At 40.8% G+C, this 17,214-nt stretch overlaps 1 pseudogene; it reads left to right on the forward strand.

Annotated features, from left to right (window-relative positions):
- Positions 1 to 3,762: 3,762 nt before the first annotated feature.
- Positions 3,763 to 4,051, forward strand: LOC115517075 (annotated as a pseudogene).
- The last annotated feature ends 13,163 nt before the right edge of the window (positions 4,052 to 17,214 follow it).

Genomic DNA, 17,214 nt, shown 5'->3' on the forward strand with positions numbered 1-17,214 from the left:
ACACGCAAAGAGGGGCGGGTCAGCAAGCTAATGAAGGAATTAACAGATCTCTATTGGCCTCAGGTTTCTCATTTGTGGTGCAACAAGATCAGTTGTTCTCCACTCTAGTTGCATATTGAAATAACCTTGAACCTCTTTATAAAAATACTAACACCCAGAGCCTACTACCCAACAGATGAAAAACCCCTCAGGTGCTTCTAATGTAGACTAGATGATTCTAAAATTCCTTTCTGTGTTTAGAATTCCATAGATTGGAGCTAATCTGAGTCCGAAAATTCAAGGCCTAGAATTTGTTTATCCCCAGCTCAGACAGATTAGAAGAAGGAGAGTGAAACAACATCGAGGAATCATATTTAGGAATTAATGACCATGTATTGGCTTCCTTGGTGCCAAGCCTTATGCATTGCATATCATTATCTCTAATCCCTCGAACAGGTGACATTATCCCATCATCCCTGTTTTTCAGATGAGAAACCTGGGGCTTAGAGAAATGAGTTATTCAAGGGATAAGGAGTTATCCAGAGAAAGGCAGACCTCCTGAGCTGTCACAGGGTGTGGTCGCTCAACTCCTTTTCAGAATTCATTGGTGTTCAGCATCAGACAAAGATGTGGCGCTCAGGCAGAGTGGAGGAAGAGAGAAGTGAGAACTTCAGAACGCACTACATGAAACTGAGGTTTAGGGAGGAGGAATTTCCTCCCAATCCTGCTCCTCTCCAACTTGAAAAAGGACAATCCTGCCTCTCCCCCCAGGCCTGGGCCAGCTGTCAGAGATGAGCCCTGATAAAGGCCCCGGGCCTCCTCCTTGAATTCCTTTGTTCCAGAACCTATCCCATTAGAAAAAGGTCACACATCTTTGGCCCCTTTTAATTTCAGGGGTGGAGAGGTAAAAGCCCAGTCAGGGAAACATGTGCAATTATGAGCAATTACTTAAACGGCTTTCAGACAAGCCTTGGCCCTCCACCAGCAGGCAGAAGGGCCGGCGTCTGGGTTTTGTAGGCCAGGAGAGAGGGTAAGAAGGTGGGGGTGTGGGGGAGGGGGGAGGGGAGACAGCAAAGGCTTTTGTCACTAGACTACAAAAAAAAAAAAAAAAAAAAAGGAAGAAAGAAAAACCCATCGGTATTTCCTGCCACTGGACTAGCTGACACTAACCAGCCCCAAGCAGGGGAACTATTCACTTAAAAGTCATGGTTTCCTTTACTTATCTGGCTCTAAAGAAACAAATCTATTAGCAGCAAGAAATCACTCCAACGGCTTTAACTAAGTGCTTCTCCTGCTGAAAATGCCAAAGTCCTGCCTTCAGCTCCCACTAGCCAACCCCCGGCCTCTGCTCCTCCCCAGCAGCAGCTCGGAGCTGGGGAGCTGGCCCGTGTCAGGGTGTCTCTGGCCACTACAGATAACAAGGGCCATTACATTCCAAGTCCTTCCCCAACCTCCTCCCCTCCCTTCCGCCAAAATCCCAAACCCAATTTCTCCCTGGCAGATCAAAGGCTGCCCGAGCTACAGGAGAGCTCACTCGATCAATAAACTCTTGACACAGGAATAAACAGAATGATCCAATATTTTCCTTCAGGATTTATTTGGTCCATGGAAGAGCAGTGCATTGCTATGCCTTTCCTTTTGAGAGCCATGACGATTTGGTGTGGAGTTCAAAATAGTTTGCTCTCTGAATTAAAAGACAAAAATGTCCAAACAGCTCCAAGAACACTTTTCTAGCATTTGTTGGTCTTAAACACACAAACCGTAAGAGGAAGCTTAGCGGTACAGTTGGACGGCTTGGACCTTCCAAAAGCAACTTTCCCATTCCAACTAAGTTTACAAGAGTTACTAAAGAGCTACATACGCGGCTAGATCTAATTTTAACAATTCATTTTGCAATTTAGAACATATAATAAAAATTTATACACTTCTCTCACGGTTCATCCTACAGAATTCACAAGTACTTCACAGAAAACGATCTGAAATTGTGCATCCAAAAGTACAGCAAACAAACAAAAAAATTAAATCCAGGACACCGTGCATTTGGGACATACAATTGTTTGTAAACCCATGACAATATTCATTTAAAAAATCAGTTCCATGGATTCCTGTATCACTTTATGACTGTTGCTTTGATCCCTAAATCCTTAATCTATGAAATTGGAGGAGAGCATATAGAGACCTAAATTGCTAAAACAGTCCACGGGACTCATTCTGGGATATAGCCCCTTAGATTGCCCCATTAATTAAGATGTTATGTTTACTCGCACATGCCTTCATGTATATCACATATATATTATAATTTTAGAAATACATTCCTGCATATTCCTCCTTTATATAATATGTAAATGTATATTTAAATCACTCTGAGCTTTTCATTAGTATGGGAAGTGTGTAACAAAGATCACTGAAGCATATTAAACCACTTTGATTCAGGATCCAAAGCAAAGTGGATCAGTGACATAGGCCAGAAAATGAGGAAAAGGTGGGAAAAAATGGTGTCTCCTGACACAATGACAGTTACAGCTTAAGCCCAGAAAATAGGCCATAGGGTGTGTCGTCTTTACATTTATAGCCTCCAGGAAGAATACAGACCCCTTGCCAAGCTCTTTTGTATATTTCCTCCTAAAGCATGACTTAATATTGATAGCCACCATTTATCAAGAGCTCGCATTTACCAGGCATGGAGCTAAGCGCTTGACAAGCTTTATATTATTTCCTTTGGTTCTCACAAGAGTCCTATGAAATAGGTACCATTTAACAGATGAGGTAAGTGGTCCTAAAGAGGCTCATTACCTTCCCCAGGGTCACATGGAAGTAACTGGAAATGTTGGGATTTGAATGGAGGCATCTAAGTTCAAAGCCAGCACGGGCACTGCCAACCTAAGACCAAAACGTCTATGACTTCCCTACCAGCCCACCACTTGTAATTTCAACCGAGAGGCAGTAGCCTCTCTTTTCTATAACATTTTTTCCAGTCTTCTCCATCCAAACTTTCATACGACTTTAGCAATTTGTTTTATTCATGTGTACGTTTGCATTGCCTATCTCCAATTATATTATTATTGAAACAGTTTCCCCTCATTCTTGCATTTCTGTTAATTAAGTCAGGATAAACTCAGTATTTCATGGAGGAGAACATGAATCATAAAGTGCATTTGCAAGGACCTAGAAATAGGTCCACAAATTCCTCGTGCCTTCCTCCTGAGTCTTGTGACTCTCAGGAAACATATCTTTTATATTAATTTCCTTAGTGTTCAAGAGCAACATTTGAAAGAAGACTGGCATGATTTATTGACATCTGTCCCCCAGCAGGAGTATATCCATTTTTCTCCCGTCCTTCCTCCTTTTAAAATAATGATTTGTATTAATCCTTTAGAGGGGTAGTCAGGAAAGTTTCTGTTGTATTAAGGTAATGTGTCATTGTCTTCTGACCCTGTGCTCAATGAATACTTTGCCAGTCCTCTCATGTAGTTCACCACAAAAGTTCAGGGTCAAACAGCCTTTGGATGCACACATGCCACACCTCTCGGCAAACTCACCTGGAATGGCCAGAACACAGAACTTGGCACCCTTGGCCTGAGATTGAATGACCAACACCTCTGAGCCACACTGGGGGGGAAAGTCTCTGAGCCAAACCATACAAAACCAAAGTGGTGGAGGGAAAAAAAAAAAAAAAACTCAAGCTAGCCAAAAGGCAATTTTTTTCTTCCCCTGTCATGGAAATCAACCACAAAGGACCAGCGTGAGGGAGCAGAGCAGGGGCTGGAAGCTCCTGTAGTAACCATGGTGTATAATGGTCTGACAGGCCATTGATGAATGTGTTCTGGGGACTTGTCAGCTTCTTGGTGCTTTGGTTCATCCCTAAGTAGCGATCATCACCATGTTGGTGACCTTTTCAGTTTGCTGGTATCTTTTTTGGCTGATTGCAATTCGGGCCCAAGTCCACCCTCTCTTTGAACCACAGCTACAAAATGAAACCATTCAGTGTCTCAAGTATCATTCACCTGTGGGAAAAGACCTGCTCTCCTGTGCTCAGTTGCTGAGGTCATGGAAAGAATTCCTCTACATGTAAAATCATCTCCAAACCCAGACTACCTTCTTTGACTGACTGACCTAGTTTGGCCATCAACTGCTGTAAGCATTCCAATTACATTTGAATATCTTATCCTGCAATGCAGACTGCAGCATTTTTTCCTACCACTTTTTTATACTTGGATAAATGATGTACCTCTTTACCCTAAACTGTGCCAACTCCCAGTGGGTGGACAGAGTGTCTTAGCAAACAGAGGGAGAGCTGAGTTGTCCAGTGAGACAGCCTCCACGAAGAGTAACATTTCCTAGAATGTGACTTTCCATGGGATTTCTCAAATATCAGAGGCTTTTGCTGACAGAGAGAAGCCTCAGCTCAAAATGTCTCTGTGGAGACCACAGTGAGGCAATTACCCGCTCTCCCACATGGCTGTGGTCACATTAGATCTTCCCTGTCTACTGACGTGCTATCACCTGTGCTCCTCATGGCCAAAGGCACATATGCCTAAACTGGCTAAATGAATTCTTGGTCTTGTAACAGAACAAAGATAACCAACCACCAGTGCCTGACCCCACCACCTTGGCCTCATGAGCACCACGCTTTCCCCAACAGGGTTAAGTTGCTGTGTGCTATGCGGTCATGTCACCTAGCATGAAACCATCAAGCATGTGAGCCCTGGACAGGCAAGAAAAGTCTGGAGAAATTAAGGCTTAAATAGTGCCTACACATCTATTTCTAGGAATTAGAATGCTTTCATACAACATGTTCCTATTTTCAAAAATATCAAAATTGCTACAGAATGAAAATAGTTGGTTCTAAGCCTTTAATAGACTATACATATAATAGGAAGATATTTTGTATATATGAGATAATTACAGTATTATATATATTAAATTATTACTTATGTATATTAATTATATATACACTAAGTATATATAATTTTACAACCTTGAGGGGGAACTAAAATAATAGGTAGATTTATATATATTTATAAATATATGTTTATAGATTTATATATATAATAAATTTTTATATATTGGTCTACCTATTATTTTACAGGTTTTTATCTTATATACACACACACATAATATATATATATATTTATATATAAAACATATATAAAATTTTACAACCTTCTCAAGGAGAAACTGAAATAAGGTGTCTCAGAAGCTTTCCAGTGGCTCCATTGCATTCAGGTGCACCAGGAAGGCTGGTGAAATGAGGATATTTTGTTTATTTCTTTTCCAAAGTAAAATTACCACCAAAATTGTAGTGTTCTTTTTCCAGTGAGTCCCCTTATTACTTAACCTCTTGGTCTTTCACTTTGTTGTGTGCCGAGGGCACAAGGAGTCCACCTACAGTAGAAGCCTCTTCTTGGGTGACTTAAGTGGAATCTGATAGTGGAGCAATTTCCTGCAGGGAACCCCCTTCCCCTTTCTAATCCTTTGTTCCTTGTCTCTGTCTTCTCACCAAGACTCACCTGCACCACTCTCCCTTTCCTTCACCACATTCTTCACAGGATGGCCTTCTTTTTCTAACATACCAAGCTCCTTCCTGCCCACAGGTGCTTATATTTGCTTGTTCAAGTTACCTGGAAGACTCCTCCCTGTGTCCTTCTCACCTTTCATTTCTTACCTCAATACCCACCGGCTCCAAGGCACTTCCGTGACCTCCCCAGCTGAATCAGTCCTCCACCTCCATCTGGTTACTGTCCATTATACCTCCCTAAGACTTTTCTTTGGAGTACTTATGCTCGTCAAAAAATCTTCTGTGTGTATTTATTTATTCATGGTTAACTCTCTCCTCCCTCTAGAATATAAGTTGCAGGAAGGGGAAACTTCCTCAATTTTTTGCACTCTCAAACATCCAGCACCTAGGCAATGCATGGCAGATAGCAGAAGCTAAAGAAATGGATGAATGGATGAATGAATGAATGAATTGTCCAGTGTTCCTCAATGGAAAGGCAGAGCTTCTCCAGAGAAACTAACAAATATCTGGCTTGTTATGTAGGGAGTTTGAGACATTAACAACTTCAAACACCCTGACACTCTGCTTAGTGTCCCGGTATTAGGAGAACCTGCCTGACTTTAAGGGTTTCCTCTAGTTTCCAAACACAAAATAGCCTACATATTAAAATGCTTAGCTATATTTAGCATCTAGATAATGATAATAGTTACCATTTAGTGAGTACCTTCCCTGCCAGGAATGTGTGTAACACATTCTCTTATTAGTCTGCAGAACAACAGGATGAGGCAGGGATATTATCCCTACTTCACAGATGAGGAGATTGAGTCTCAAGCGATTTGCAAACACATGGAACAAATAAGTATTAGAGCTGGTATGTGAACCTTGTCTGTCTCATCCATCTTGAAGGCTCATGCTTTTAACCACTTTTGTTTTGAGGAGCCAAAACATCAATACAGTGAAGATAATCAGCTTGTGCTGCACACATATATGATACCCTTGCAAGGTTTGAAGGCATTTGTGTAACCTTGTTTATAGCAATGGTTTTCCAATAGTTTCTCATAGCCATTCTAGACAAGAGCTTATTTGCAAGACAGAAGTGCAACTACTTCAGATGTTTTGTGAGTTTTTCTGGGTTTTCAAATACTCCTTCCATTAACTCCAAGAAAGCAGAATTATTTGAGGTTTAGCACCTGTAGAAACTGCTGCTCTTTGGTCCAAGTGACAAACATCTTCTATTCATGAAGTATATAAACTGAGTTCCTCCTTATTTAGTAGTAAGCTTCTACCAAAAGTAATATGTAAAACTAAAAAAAAAAAAAATCTTCCCAAGAGTAAAACTTTCTACAGAAGTTCATAATGCCTAATTTTTCTAAAATAACAGCTATATCATCTTCAACACTGCTCAAACAAAGCTATAAAAGCCATTAGGATAGGCACAGTCAGTTAAGCATCTGAATCTTTATCTTGGCTCAAGTCATGATCTCACAGTTCATGAGTTCGAGTCCCGCATCAGGCTCTGTGATGATGGTGCAGAGCCTGCTTGGGATTCTGTCTCTCCCTCTCTCTGCCCCTTCCCCACTTGTGCTCTCTCTCTCTCTCTCTCTCTCTCTCTCTAAATAAACAAATATTAGGATAATATTTCAGAGAAAAACAGAGAAGGAAACGACTTACTCTTCAAACTTTCAGATGGTTATTTCTCTTTTATTCTGATACCTGAGTTTTCTTTCTCAATCTGTCCATCATATGGCTCATTCTGAGTCTCATTCTTTTCCTTTCTTCCTTCCTAGGCCTCATCACAAGAGTGTCTACCTAGTAAGCTCTCGTGCCTTCCACCGACCTTTTGATTTCCCTCCACCCCCGCAAACTTCTACATGAAGTTTACCAGCTCCTCCCTTAATTTTTTTTCTTCTGTGAGATGAGCTTCCAAGTTCTTACTCCCTTCTGCTTGACTTTGTATGAACATGCAAGTGTTTGAGATTTACAACTCTGCTTAGCAGGCTCTCTTTCCATCTCTTCTAGGGCTTGACTACTGAGCTAAAAATCCCCCAGCTGAAATAGCAAAGACATATCTTTGAAGACATATCCAAATCTCCCAGTTCAACCCAAAAAGCAACAGCTTTCAAACTTGTTACATTATGGTGGGAAAGGACCTCCACAGCCTGACCCATCTTTCTAGAAGGGCACTTTCAGCAGCCTCCAAAATGTATTAACCGAATGACTGAATTTAATAAGAACCTTTCCACAATAGGGAGAGACTGGGACACATGGACCTTCTCTCTCAGGCCAGTTCAGAACAGCAAATGTTCATGCCATAGGATGTCTTCCCATCCTGGTTACAGGTCAAAAAACCAAAAGGCAGAGAAAATACAATGTTGGAGAGAAGAAGAAAGTTGTATGGCCTGGGGGTTAAGAGTAAAGGCCTTGAAATCCCAGTTTTGGCACAAAACAATTTGTGTGATCTTGGGTAAATTAATTAACTTCTCTGAGCCTTGAGTTACCTCATTTGTAAAAGGGAGCTATTCATAGTATGTAATCTGTCATTTTGCCATGACAAGATAGTCACAATTTAACAAGATAGTATAAAAAAAAAAACTTAATACTCTTATACCATGCTTGATAACTGGTTCCTATCATTATTGTTTTTATTTGCTATAACATCACAACCCAGGCAGCTTCTCACGATAGCAAAGGAGTTTATGCCAACAGGTATATTGTCAGGTTTCCCTCCTAGATAACCCTAATTTATACCAGATGAATTAAGTGGAAAAGAAGAAAAATAATAAACAAAGGGCCTTTTAAATGTGTTTCCAATATAAATGGTCTAGAAGCAGAAAAGAGAAAATAAAAGGAAAAGGGCAGACAAAACAGATAAAGCTTTTGCATCTCCTAGATTTCAACATAAACTACCATGGATTTGGAAAAGACTCATCCATTAGTTCCTCAAAGTTCTTTTCTCAAGGGAGAAGGATCTTCCCCCAAAGACAGATAATGACTGGCCTCAAAATACCAAAAGACAAAGTTTCAAACTCTGGCCTTCGTATTGAGGTAGCAGTCAGGGGCAGTGGGTCAGGAGTGTCGACCCGTCCACAGAGTTTCTGCTGGTGGAGCCGTTGAAAGAGGGACTCCCAGATATACATGTGTATGCTTTCCAGGGAATACACTGGAAGGGGGGCAAATTTCATCAACCCCACCAAGCTGGTATTTCTAATGGCTGATCCTCTGACCTTCTGGCCACCAGCTGTCTTAAGAGGGATATCTCCCTTTCTCAGATTCAGAGTAACCTCACTGAAAGGTTGCTCACAAGGCATGCGGTTCAGGCAGACAAAACAAATTCAGATGTGCCGCAGAACGGGGCCAATTCTGATGCTGAGACCAGAGTTAGGCTGCTGGCACTTTGCCTATTTAAAACTTAGTTTATTGGGACCAGAAAACTCAGCAGCTTATACATCCTGAAACGCAAGATGCCAACAATGGTCAGATGTTCCTTAAAATAAGCTTTCATGTTGATTATTTTTAGATGGAGCTGAAAAGAGACAGTTGGACCCACCTATGGATTGTTCATGGCTTAAGTAGTCGATAAATCTCTCTCTAGTGTGTACTTTAAAATTACGTCTGTATGGAAAAGGACACCAGCCATGTGCCTCATTTACCTGAAAACCAAGCATGCTCCTCTTTACGGAAATTTAATTATTTTGTAAAATACGACTTTTTTTCTTCTGCAGTATCTTTTTCACCAACAATAATTTTCAAAGGCTTCAAATATTTGAAATCACTGTCAGAGGCAAAACTCTGATTTAACTGCTTTTTTTCCTCTTCATGAAATAGCTGCTTAAAAATATTAATGGAGCCCAAGCCCATTTACATTCCAAACAACACGAAACAAGTTCCTTGTTCCTTTGACTCGCCTCATCTAGCAACAGACGTGTCAAGAGTAACAGCAACTAAAACCAACGATTCTGACCCAGTGCCTGGTGAACGTTTCTCCTTTTATAACTACTTGAGCATGGCAGCCTCTTCCTATTAACTACATTACATCATCATTATCAAAGACGAAAGGAAATTAATTTTGTTTTTCAAGGTCTTGGCAATAAGTCGGTTCTTTACTTCATCAGACATCTGCTGTTTTTCTACGTGTGTCATTTGCAAAGCTGAGTTTTCCTTATGACTTTATTCTCATAACAATTTATCACGCAACAGTGTTTACCAGGGAACCTTGTGCCGATGGGTTTTTCTCTCTCCAAGCAGAAAGTGTAACATTAACTTAAAGCCAATATCATAATCTATATTTCACTCTCAAGGAGTTTTCTGGGCTTAAAAAAAAAAAGCCAACAAGGCTGTCAAGAAAAAATAACCACTTACGGTCTCTGGCTGAAATGTATTGCCAATGCAACTCTACTTTGTTTTAACAGATGGGCCTTTATCAGCAAATTATGTGGGCAGTTCACCAACTTCCCTTAGGAATGGAGAGTGCTTCCATTTACTTGGGCTCTTATCTATTCACTTAAAGCCACATTTGACCACAAAATTCTGCGGATTTTTTTTTCATGTATTGATACAAAGAATAAACTACAGAGAATCTTCTGTTCTCCAATAATTAGTCATTCCTGGGCTGATTGATAGGTCCTTGGCCTTATTTCACATCGGTGGAAAAAAAACAAATTAGCTGGTTCACATAGATACACTGTCTTCTGTAATGTGTTCTACATTTATTCCCTTGCCTAAATAGCAAGAGCCTCTAAAAAAGCTCTTCACAGCATTTATTTGGATGAATCGTCTGGGGTGTGACTCATTCTTCTTTGCCTTCTCCAATCCCTCACTTTTCTCTCTGTCTCCAGATGCTGGCTAACTACTAGTAGACTTGATTCTGCAGGTAAACACAGGAGCAAATTCATGGAAGGTTTTTGCTTCAGAAAAGAGTCAAGAGCTCCAGAACGGGGTGTGCAGAGAATCTGAAAACTGACTTCAAGGAATATTAGAGAAAACCTATATTTACCACATGCTTCATAGATGAACATGGGTTTCCTGTTTATGTTGTTTTGTGAAGGGGACTGGTGCCAACAACAACAAAAAAAGACGAATGATGGCTCTTGTTTTTATTTTACCCCCCAAATTACTTTCACCTTTCCTTGTTACAATCTGTCATAAACATCTCCACATGAATCAAATCCCTAGGCCTCAGTTTCTCTAAACCTATAAAAAAGGAAAAGGTGGAAATAGACCCAAAGTTGAACATTCACAAGAAACACCTAGGGAGCTGCTTCAGTGTACAGAGTCCCAAGTTCCACTCGGGGCAGACTTGATTCACTAGTGTTGAAATTGGAATGAGGAATATTCCATTTTCAACTTAACCATTGATGGGTCTAAAGCAGACGGTCCATGGACCATGCTCTGAGAATACTGGTCTGATGAACTCCAAGGTGTTCCTATTCCAGTTCTTCTTCCAATAGTCTGTGACCCTATAAAAACCTCAGTGAGATATTAGCTGATCATCTGGGCACATCTTACATTAATTGACCTATCTGCATCCAGCTCTGCCTCATTGGCATCTCCACTCCCTGTGGAGATGAACTATTTTGTGAACTATTTTGTGAACCAGCGAGCCCAGTGGCAGGGGGCAGGGGGGGTAAGGCTGAGCAGGATGCGGGTGGTACCCCTGCCCACCAAGAACTGAGCCCATCACTCCAGCCCAGCCCACCCCAGCCCATGGGCTCCGGCCAGCCTCAGAGACAGTGGGCTCTTTCAAAATGTTACATCCCTCTTGTGTTCAAAATGAGTTCCCAAAACAGCAGGCACTGTATTTTCAAGGGTAAGTAAAGAAACCATTCATTTTAAAGGCAAGTAGTGACTTTGAGATCACCCATGATTTTTTTTTTTAATCATATGACAAGTCTCCATTAGTACAATGAGAGAATGTTGCTGGGATGCGGTTAGAAAACAGATTACGACCCACATGACAAATGAACCACAACGGAGTGTGAAACTTTTCAAAACCACTCACCCTAACCTCAAGTCTCACCGATGAAAACCAGAGAAAGTGTGTGGCTGGTATGGCCCAGAGGCCCAGGGCTCACGTGTGCTGATGGAATTTACAGGGTGCTGTGTGCAGAAGACTCCATCTCATGGAGCATGTCAAAGTCAGGGACCAAGGCTTGATCACAACTCCCTTACTAACTACTTATGTGACCTTGGCCAAGCTACTTCACTTCTCTGAGCTTCCGTTTCCTTATGGATAAACTGGGGCTCATAGTTGGTCAACAAATATTTACTGAGTGCCTAGAGTGGACCAGGAATATATAATAAGCTTACATAATAAGCTCAAACAGTGGGTGAAACAGGCAAAAATCCCAGGCCTCAGGAGGAACACAACAAAGAGAAAAAGAAATAGAAACTGCAGCATCAGGTAGTAGTAAATTAATACACAGTATGATGAAAAATATAGTGGGATGAGTTAGAGTAATAAATTGCTATTTTAGCTCCCGTGGTCAGGGAAGGTCTCTCTGAGGAGGGAACATTTCAACAGAGGCCAGAAGAAAATGAGGACAGAGCCTCATAAAATCTGAGCAAAAGCCATGCAGGCAGAATCAAAGTGTAGGTGCAAAGGCCCTGAGGCAGCAGCATTTGAGGAATGGTCAAGTGACATCAAGGAGGCAAGTGTGGGTTAAGGAAGCGGAGTGAGGAGGATAGTGATAAGAAATGAGGTCAAGGAGGTTGCCAAAATGTAAAGGGCCTGAAAGTGAGCAATTTGGTTCTCATTCTATGTTGATGAGGGGCCGTTAGAACTTCTGAGCAGCATAGACTGATGCATGTTCCAGCTGCTGTTTGAAGATGAGACTGGGGGATGGGGGTCAGGGTGCATCAATCAGAGTAGGTTATGTCATCTTTCATTGCTGCAAGTGGACATAATCATTACCACAAGAATCAACTCCCTTGGCCTCAGTTTCTCTAAATCTATAAAATGAGAAGGTAATAACCACAAAATTGTAGTGGTTTATAAAAGCAAAGATTACTTCTCACTCATCCTTTATGTCCATTGTAAATTAGTTGGGGTCTGCTCTACCTCTCCTCATTCTGGGAGCCGGGATGGAGCAGCCTCCATTTGAATCACTGCAGATCACCATGACAGAGGGAAAGGGGAGCGTGGTGACTCATGCATGGGCTCTGAAACATCAACCTGGAAGTGACATGCATCACTTCCACTCATATTTCATTGGCTAACGCAGATCGTTGGACCATATCTAACTTCAAAGGCAGTGGGAAAGTACAATCCTACCATGTGCCTGCAAGATGGGATATTGGGTGAACAGCACTAAGTAATACCACAGAGACCAGAGGGAAGCAGAGAGACCAATTAAGAAGCTTTTACAGTAATCCAGGCAAGAGATGAGAACAGCTTAGACCAGGCAGTCACAGGAGAGGTGTTAGGAAACAGATGCAGAAGATATTTTGAAGGCAGAGACAACGAGATTTGCTGATGGATTGGATGTGGAATAATCATAACTACCTCACCGTGGATTTATGTGGGTGCAGATTAAATAAGATGATGTATATGAAAGTTCTTTCACGTGGCCAGACACACCATAAGCCTCAATAATGGTGATTATTATTGTTGTAGTTCTAGATTGAAGAGGTGCTTATGATAACAGAGCACAGCAGTTTAATTTTTGACCATCCAATTTTCCAAGACATGTGGTTACTTTACTTACGCTATTCTCACACACACACACACACACACACACACACACACACACACTTTTCTGAAAATAATCATGGTAGTTATTATCAATTTGGCTTTAAATGGTCTTCACCTCCTAGGAAACTTTCTAATAATAAATTAATTTTCCTAGTAACTTCAAAGAAGCTTTCATTCCTGTGGACACACGTTTGGAACCCAGAAAGTAGCCTGCATAAAAGTCAGGAAGCCCCGGTTTTTCTGCTCAGATGTTGTAGATTAATAGTCATTTGATTTGGGAATGTGAAATGAACTGATAAGAAAAGCTGTACGTACCAATGACATTCAGGAATGAAAACTGACAGATCACCTGCTTTAGAAGATTTGATTCTTCAGATTTTAAGGGGGTGTGGGGGAAGACCTTTAGTGACATTTGCTCTCTTATGGCTTACATTAAACAATTTAATATATAACATGAGGGAGAGAACATGATATAAACAATATATCCAGGAGGAAAAATAAATGACCTCAGTCCCAAGAGGCACTGTTATGCACTGGTACTATTCATGTACATTATAAGGAATGATGTATCAGTTTTACTTCTAATCAGTATCTAAATATATCACGGCCTGTTCCTGGAGTGCATTACACTATCTCACAATGCATACTCACATTTTACATTAATGTGGAAAGTATCCATCCGTTATCAGGCAGAACTTAATTCTATACTGAAAAATGAGGTGTCTGCTTGGTACACTTCTATTTTAAGGTTTAACATAATTGAGCAACCAAATCTAAAATAGAACTTTGGAACTAAACTATGCTGGTTTTTATGGCACGAATGTTAAGAGAGAAAGTTTTGATGGGTGTCTGACTCAGAGACATCACCTTTGGTGCCTCTAGTTTCCAGCCCTGTTTGGGGAGCATCTAACCCAATGATGTTGTGAAATTCCTAAAAATATTCTTAAAACAAACTTTTAAAGAAACATAATACACACGGCTACCCCTGAGTTAATTATCCCTATAAGCAAGCAAAATATCTCGGAAACGTCGCAACTTCAGCTTCTAAATCCTGTCTCTTAAGTTGCTTCCCATCTATTCATGCGTCTGGATTTGGGATTCAGAAAATATGTTCGCTGTAGCTGTAGGAAGGATAAAAAGGGCTGGTCGTTGCAATATCAAACAAATGCAATATAAGTATTATGACACGCCAATTGATGGGTTCCAGGGGATAACAAATATAAGCAGATTTAGCCAGCCAGGCCACGTGCTCAGGCCACTGTGGATATTCCATAAGAGGATCTGATGGATTTACTGAGCACCTGTGTGCCCAGGACAGCGTTAGTTGCCATGGGAAATACGTGTGACTGTCTCTGCTCTTAAAGCCCTCAAAACAATTAAGGATACAGTTGGTCTCTGCTGGGTACAACTGAGGGAAAAGTAACCTGATCCTGCTCAACCCCAACACAGAAAAAGTGTGGAGGGAGGTGGGAACTTACTGGCTCACCTGACTGAACTATGGGGCAAGTGTGTATCTAGCCCTAGGGACAAAGGAATGAAATGCTCAAGCACTCAAGTGCTTCTCTCTGTGTGCCAGCATCATTCTCTCAGACTGTTTTCCAGAAAACACAACCCTGGCACCTCCAGATTCATATCTTGACCACTTGGACAGCAGAGAGGGAAAATAAAACCTCTTTTCCAATGGTTCCAGGAAGTGGTGCAAATTTTCATGGTGTGAATGCTCCCACCCTGCCCAGTTTCAAGCTGCCAGCCTGAGGTCACTCTGCCCTGAGGAGTAGGGAAGAGATGTGCACAGAAGGCTCTCCTGAGCCTGGCAGAGCAGGTGCAAGGAGGTGTGACCCTGCCTCCGTGTCTACACTATATTGCATACCCCTCTAGATGCACCTACAAAATACTGAATTGTACCTAGTCCCTGATTTCAAAGAATATTTCAGAGGAGACAGAGAAGAAACTAAATAATTATAACATATGCTGTAGTTGCTATAATACAGACATACACAAGATACAAAGATGGCCCAAAGGTGGGGATGATCCCCTCCATCTGGGCTGGAGTTGGGCTCTCAGAGGAGGCTTTACAGAAAAGATGCCTTTACAGTTGAGAATATGTTCACCAGATTTAGAAGTGTGGTGGGGGAAGGGCATGTGCAAAGAGCCACAGGAATGCAATGGAAAGGGGGTGAAGGGACTTTGTGAATGGCTGGAAGGAAGGTACAAGAAGCTGAGAGACACAAGGGAGCTGGGGAATGAGGGCAGAGGAACTCTGGAATGAGTCATGAGGTCTTGGGACACCTTCTAAGGAATTTGGATTTGATCCTATCAACCAGTGTTTTCAACCTGTTTTTAGTAGGGGGAACCATTTTACTATGAAATGTTAAGTATGATCTCTACTTACATAACAAACTTGTTGGGGCACCTCAGTAGCTCAGTTGGTTGAGGGTTAACTCTTGATTTCGGCTCACATCATGATCCCAGGGGTCGTGAGATCAAGCACTGTGTTGAGCTCTGCACTGAGCATAGAGCCTGCTTGGGATTCACTTTCTCTCTGCTCCTCCCCTGCTCACATGCATGCTCTCTCTCTCTCAAAATAAATAAATACTTTAAAAAAAAAAACAAATGAACTTCTTGTGTTGTTAGTTCATACTCCTTGTATTAAAAATAAAGTGACTGTGTTACATTTGATGAGCACATGAGTTCATGAACTGGTGGTGTCCTGAGTGTTAAAATTTGGCGCATAATATATTTGAGAAAGTTCATATCGCTTGTTCTTAAATGATTTTTTTTCTGAAATAATTTCAAACTTAGAGTTGCATGCATAGTATAAAGCACACCTATATATACTTTTACTCAGATTCACCTATTGTTAACACTTTGCCCTGTTTGTTTTAACATTTATTTTCTTGCTCTTGTTCTTTTAAAAAAATGTGTGTGTGTGTGTGTGTGTGTGTGTGTGTGTGTGTGTATTTGTGTATGCTTGTTTTTCTGAACCATTTGAGAGTAAGGTACATATATCATGGCTATTTACCCCTAAACCTCTCAATGTATATACTTAAAGTAGAAATATTCTTTCCTATAACCACAGTATAGTTATCAGTTCCAGTACATTGAACATTTATGTAAAACCTCACCTTTCCACCCTAATACCAATTTTGTCAATTATCCCCATACTGTCATTTAGCAGAAACCACCCCCCCACTTACAGGACCCAGTGTCAGACCACATATTGTATTTAGTCATAATGTCTCTCTAGTCACCTTTAATCTGGACCATTTCTTCGGCCTTTGTCTTTCATAACATTGACATTTTTGAATAATAATCTCCTCCCCACTTTACACTTAATAAAATGTTGCTCGTTTTGAGTTGTCTAATGTTCCCTATTAATTAGATTCAGATGTATTCCCAGGAGAGATGGCATATGAGTGATGTGTCCTATAGGTACACAGTCCTCTGTGTGAGGGACAGTACTTCTGTCCCTCATTTGTGATATTAATTCTGATCTCCAGTCAAAGTGTGTTTGATTTCTCCATTCTATGTATAGTTATTATTTTTTGCTTTGCTATTAATAAGCAATTTGAGGGGAGACACTTTAAGATCACAGAAATTCCCTGTTCCTAATCAAAGTTTGTCTCATAGATTAAGCATCTATTGATGATTTTTACCTGAGGCAATTTTACTATGATGGGTGCAAAATGATGACTTTCCCACATTAGCACCCTTCTACATTTACCCATAGGTATTGGCACTCCATTATAAGAAAGAGACCTCCCTTCTCCTCCACTCATTTCTTTATTCATCTCTGTATGATCAGTATGGACTCATGGATTCCTTTCTTCTTTAGCGTTTTACAGTTCATTACTGTCTTTACTTTTAGTGTTCAAATTATCTCTGATTTGACCACTGAAGGGATTTGAATCCCTTCAAACTGGCTCCTGTGTTCTAGTGATATATCTCATCGGCTGTTTGTTGTTGGTTTCTTTCTTCATACTTTCTCAGTTTCTTTTTTTTTTATTTTTTTTAATGTTTATTTTTGAGAGACAGAGAGACACAGAGA

Source organism: Lynx canadensis, chromosome B3 (genome assembly GCF_007474595.2).
Source record: "Lynx canadensis isolate LIC74 chromosome B3, mLynCan4.pri.v2, whole genome shotgun sequence".
NCBI lineage: Eukaryota > Metazoa > Chordata > Mammalia > Carnivora > Felidae > Lynx > Lynx canadensis.